The following is a 6402-nucleotide window of genomic DNA, read 5'->3' on the forward strand; positions in this document are numbered from 1 at the left end:
GATCGGATCAAATAAAGAAAGACAAACATACAAGATACGCGCGAAAAACATAACCCTTCCTTGGCAGTCGGGTAAAAATATCAGTTTTTACTGACCGCGCCAGAAAACTTTCGAGCGTCCTTTTGCTCTTTCTTTATATAATATAGGAGTAGCAGACGAGCATACAGTCCACCTGATGGTAAGTGGCTACTGCCGCCCATGGACATCTGTAATCCACCCCAGATAGGATTAGATATACCTGAGGTCGGCCACGGATGCGCCGCTACCCCTGAGGACTAAGCTGGAACGCCTCGGAAAAGCCCTTTCTTTGGTACGCCCTACAGCAAAGGACTTGACAGATTTTGACATATTAAGTATCGTAAATCGTCTTAGTGACAAGTGACATCGGTATACATCACAATTAACAAAATTGAAAATAACGTCTTTAATTACCTTTTTTCTGGACGGCATAATATGTTGTTGAACAAACTTCTTTTTTAGATAAAGTAAAGCAACATTTATTTCAATTATTTTTTTACTTTGTAGTGACATAGAAGTCAGTTGTATTTTTTTGTTAAAAATTTGATAGGTCTATCACAAATGTCCATGGATGGCAGTATGTGGTTACTATCAAACTAGTACATTATTCTATACTTGAAAACTTGTAATCGGCTTTCCTTTTCTATAATAGTGTATATTTATGTTAGTCTAAGCAAACTGTGAGTTTTCCAAATAAATAAATAAATAAAGTTCAATATTATAATAAAAATATTGTTTTATTTAGTTATGTACTTGTTGGCATTGTTCAAGTTTTTTTTAACCTAACGATAAGGCAGGGCTACCGCAGTCACCGTCGCCTATGGACATTTGCAACACCAGAGGAGTCACCAAAGCATCGCCGGCTTTCAAAGTATTATTTACTTTATTCAAAATGAAGGATTTTTTAATCATAAAAAAAAATAAAGTTAATCTTGAATTGAATTCCATACGCTTTTAAGGCTTAATTTTCCTTCGGCCGCAGGTTGTGGGGGTAGTCGTGCGATAGGCTTCACAAATCAATCTTCGGTCCAAAACTAGAAAACATTTTATTATTCATTATAACTACATTTTTGAACGGATGAATATGACTAGCAAATTGAACCTTTACTACAAGCGGGGATATAGCTCAGTGGTAGAGCATTCGACTGCAGATCGAGAGGTCCCCGGTTCAAACCCGGGTGTCCCCTATGACATGGAAATAGTGCACTTTTTTATATTTACAACAGCTTCCCTAATTATTATAATAAGTTTCATGATTTTTTTTATAAAAAAGTGTAAAATATTTTTCCCAAAATATATTTTTAGAAATTTTGTAACAAAACCCTGAGGACTGCTGGAACGCCCGGAAAAGTATGTCTTCCTTACCAAACCCTTCAAACTAAAACACAGCAGCACTTACACTTATTTTATATGTATGTATATTCGTCAGACATATATTTTTTTAACAAATATTACTAGGAAATACTGTATGTTCTGTTTAAAAAATGTTTGTTTTTTTATATTCGAAACGGACATAAATTATTTGGTATTTGCTTTTAAACAATGATGTAAAGCTATTGTTTTGTTTTTTATGAATAATATGTTAATGTTTTTATGTTTGCCGACGATGAAAAAAAAACGAAGAGGTATTTACGCAATGAGTTTTCTTACTACAGTAGCACTACCATGAGTTTACAAAAGTATTACTCGCTAGCGACTGCGTAAAATAAATGTATGTAAAATTGTACAGCGCCTCTGGTGGTTACTCGTAGAACTAAAATCCGTAGTGGCGTAACTCGATACGTAAAAAACCTATCGAAATCAAATCGCTAGCGAATGTCATTATGATCTATTGCTATACAAATTCGGTCCCATGAGTCATTAATTTGACAGACGTTGTCAAGAAATACCGTAACGATAGTAGTTATGTTATTCACTAGCAAAATGACAATAGTTTTCTATTTACAATTTCTATAGTGGCGTTTCTATGCCAACTCATGGTAGTGCTACAGTTCCTTATTATTAAAGAGAATAAATAATATCAATTCCGAAACAATACGTCATTATTGTTGTTAAATTTAATTAAACATTTCATTTAATTGTAGTAAAACATTACAATAATTGAAATATTAGTTATAATAATACAGAATTCGTTCACTCACCGATTGACTAATCGTCATAGAGTTAAAATTATTGAAGCTAATAAAATAAGCCACGTTTGGATAATTTAATGGGTTAATTTTATTAAGACTTTTACTATTATTCTTAAATATAGTGTTCATAAAAATTAATCATACGTGCATGAAGATGAAGAGAATTTATGTATATAATGAGCAAATTGGCCAGTCCTAACGAATGGGATATAGCTCAGTGGTAGAGCATTCGACTGCAGATCGAGAGGTCCCCGGTTCAAACCCGGGTGTCCCCTTATAAAGGTGGTGACGATTTTTTAAATTTAAAACAGCTTCCATAATTATTAATAGCCATTCTCACACTTGAAGAAAGCAAGATGTTGATTTGATGTTGCTTTTTCTTTTAAACATTGTTTTCCGGATGATCTCTTCATAGTAAATACGTACATTTTGGAGTCTTTTTTAATCAAAGGTTGAAGCTATTGTGAAGATGGAAGGTTCAGTAAATCATTGACTTCCAAGCTATTTAATACCTGTAGGACTACCATGAGTTTACAAAAGTATTACTCGCTAGCGACTGCGTAAAATAAATGTATGAAAAATTGTACAGCGCCTCTGGTGGTTACTCGTAGAACTAAAATCCGTAGTGACGTAACTCGATACGTAAAAAACCTATCGAAATCAAATCGCTAGCGAATGTCATTATGATCTATTGCCATACAAATTCGGTCCCATGAGTCATTAATTTGACAGACGTTGTCAAGAAATACCGTAACGATAGTAGTTATGTTATTCGTGTGGCTATTATATGTGGCGTTTCTATGCCAACTCATGGTAATGCTACTGTTCTCCATTCCTGATCGGTCGGTTAGGGATACAATCTATTCTATATGATAAGAATATAAACTTCACATATTATACAACTATTTGGGCATGAAAAGTAATTAGGAGACATGAGAATAAGTAATAATATCAATTTACATTTTTAGAATTTTTGCTTGTCTGTATTTGAAATAGCATAAAGCTTAAACCAATAATTTCAAGTATACCAAGTTAACATTAGTCTTAATTTTATTTATAGTGATATACTTTAACCACAGATTAGTAAAGATTACTCACTCCTAATAAGAAAATGTACCCAGTTTTGAGAATTGAAATAGTTGCGTAAAACAGTTTTGCCACTTCTCCGTGCTAAAATGTCCCTAAATATTTGAAATAATTATTTATTTAGTATGTAAATTACGCAGTATTAGTTGTTTATTCGTAAATTTTCTCTAAAAATGTTTTTATTTGTCAAGAATTCAAAAAAAGAACTTACTAATAAGCTGTTTGTGGCTTCATTCAATTTCAAGGCGGCGAAGTATCTTTACTAATCTATGACTTTAACACAAAATTTATTACAATGTAAAGTCCGAATTACCTATTCTTCATAACATTGCATAATATGCCAAGACGGTTAATTACAGTTTACTGGTGTACTTATAAGCATTATAGTTGATGTTTTAGGTATACTTAATTGTCATTTTTTTAAATCCACATAAACAAAGTCACACAAACATCTTGTATATACTTAATACAATCAAAATAATTTGCCACTAATATTGCAACAAATACAGTATTTATAGTTTAACATGAAATATTAGTTAAGATTCTCTTTTCCAGCCAGCGTTTAATGGCTGTGTCCCACCCAACGGATCATATTCCAAGATAACATTGTAATAAATCTGTAGAGAGGTCAATTTTGTACATGAAATATATTTCCAAAATAACTATCAGGGGGTGATTAGGGATCGATACTGGTCCCTGTAGTCTCGGGAATAGAATAGAGCTACGGTATCCCCTGCCTGTCGTAAGAGGCGACTAAAAGGGGGCTTCCGGGGTTGCGGGCGGCAAGAGTGGGAGCTCGAATCGTCCAGCAAGCAACCCCGGGAAGGACGACGGTATGTGTGGTCGCATACCGTCGTAAACACCAGATGGTGTAGGAGGAGCCAAAAGTGCTCCCCTAGGGCAGAGCCCGATCGGGGCATCGCGCTTGGAGGACTCCGGTTGTGTTCCCTCGGAGATCCCGGAGTTCTCCAACAAGCGTTGAGGACGACCACCGGGGGGGGGGTTTAGTGCGGTAAAAATCCCACATAACCCGGCGTCGCTCCTACGTCGTCGGGTACCTTGTGAAGGTTCCCCTTCAAATAAATGTCCACTCTGAAAATTTCAAAAACAAATGGCCACTTAACAATTTATACTATATAACCACCTAATGCATACATGCTATTTTACATTATTAATTAATGAACGCTACAATTATATTATACTTTTCATTAAATAATACTCGCCGTTACTGACGGATTGATGCAATGAAATAAAGGATTTTGTACAATCGAAACGTGTAATTTACTTTATTTATACAAACTACAAAATATAAGTATAAATAATTCAGAAATTAAAATCTTGTGTAACCACCCTGAGCATCAATAACATCTTGCAGCCTGCTGCATTGATGCAATCATATTAATGCGTACATTGCTGCCTCTGAAACTGTCACATATTTCATGGACATGATTAATTAAGGCTATGCGTGTCCTAGCTCGATCACTGTCCCACTGCTGTACCATTAAACCCCAAAGATTCTCTGGTCCCCAAGAGGTCTGGACTTTTAGGCGGCTATGGCAATGAAATAAGTTCACTTCGATGACGATTAAACCAGGCTCGGCTTTGACGCAAATTGTGAACCGCGGAATTATTTTGCACAAAAGGAACAGGTCCAGAATTAGGAAAAAAAAATTAACAAAAAGATACAACCGACTTCTATGTCACGACAAAGTAAAAAATAATTGAAATACATTTTGGTTTAGTACATAGTTCTGAAGTCGGCGCTCAATATATTTTGTTGGATAACGATGTAAACAACGTGTCTAATAGGAGCGCCGAGTTCAGAAATATGTACTAGACCATCATTTATTATAGAGGTGCAATAAATAAACAAATCATACTTTCAAATAAAATAAAAATTCCTTACTAAATAAAAATCCACAAATACCCTTCATTTTGTTTAACTCCGCGAAAAGGCAGAAGCAACTGAGGCACAAAAACCGTCGAATCGAACTCATCACGAAAGCATCGAAACAACAAAATCACTGAAATCACATTGTAAAGTAATCAGAAAAGTATTAAGCACCTGCCTCACTGCCTGCGAGTGACGATAAGCGTTCATTCGCTCGCTGACTCACTTAACTGATGACGAACTGTGTAAATTGTATAACCTGAACCTTTTTTTAGTATATTTAAGCCTAACGATAAATCAGACGTCCGTCAGGTAGGAAAGTAATCAACGTCGCCTATAGACATTTGCAACACCAGAGGAGTCGCCAATGCATTGCCGGCTTTGAAGGAGAACTCTTTTTGCACCTTTTTTGAAGCGCCATAGCGCACTGTAAATACCAAAGTATGTAGATTTTAAAGTTATACTTCTTATGGCGCGTCTGAAAAAAAAATTACAATTTCTACGTACCGTTATCTAATATCGACATCTTAAATCTGTATACAACGCCATCTATTATTGCAGCTGTAAGTTAATAGAGCATTTTAGTCCGTTGTGTGAGTCATGAGACAAGACTTTGAAGACACATACCTTTGCAAAATTTTTTTTAAGGTTTCTCAGGTACGCAGATTTCCTCACGATGCTTTCCTTCACAGTTTAAGCAAGTGATAATTAATGTCTAATATACACTTAATTTTGAAAATTAGAGCGTGCCTGGGATTTGAACCTCAGACCCTTCGATCAAGAGACAGAGTTTCTTAACCACTAGGCTATCACTGCTACTACTGCCTATTCCACTATGCAAATTCAATGCGAATTGATACAAGCTACGTAACTCGTAGCTTAGCTTGGTGCGTAGACCCATATCGAATGTTCAAATCTATCGTATCGCAACGCAATATCGCTTATTATCTGTGAATGAAACAATGTGTTTAAGTGATCAGTTATTTCAAAAACGTAAAACAAGCATAAAGCTGGCGTTCTTTATTTAAAATACTTTACTGCTGATATGAATTCAAGCGAATTTCGGTTATAAAATGCGCCCAAATTACTGGAATAACAGGAAATTGGGAAGTTAATTGGGAAAATTACAGAAAATTGAAAACTGTTTTAATAAAGCTTTTTTTACTAAATTGCGGAGGGTAAGGTTGTTCGATCTTGTACTCGTATATAATTCTTTGTCGTGCCTTTTTTATTTTTTTTTCTCTCGAGGGGGAAACCTTCAAAAGGTACCCGGTG

The 6402-nt window shown here is 35.2% G+C and overlaps 2 non-coding genes across 2 annotated transcripts; both read left to right on the plus strand.

Annotated features, from left to right (window-relative positions):
- The first annotated feature begins 1133 nt into the window (after positions 1 to 1133).
- Positions 1134 to 1205, plus strand: TRNAC-GCA (transfer RNA cysteine (anticodon GCA)). The gene has a single exon. It is a non-coding gene; the product is annotated as a tRNA-Cys (tRNA).
- A 1148-nt stretch (positions 1206 to 2353) lies between these two features.
- Positions 2354 to 2425, plus strand: TRNAC-GCA (transfer RNA cysteine (anticodon GCA)). Its single transcript has one exon. It is a non-coding gene; the product is annotated as a tRNA-Cys (tRNA).
- Positions 2426 to 6402: the final 3977 nt, after the last annotated feature.

Source organism: Epargyreus clarus, unplaced genomic scaffold (assembly GCF_041222505.1).
Source record: "Epargyreus clarus isolate Ecla_fem2 unplaced genomic scaffold, WU_Ecla_fem_2.2 ptg000035l, whole genome shotgun sequence".
NCBI lineage: Eukaryota > Metazoa > Arthropoda > Insecta > Lepidoptera > Hesperiidae > Epargyreus > Epargyreus clarus.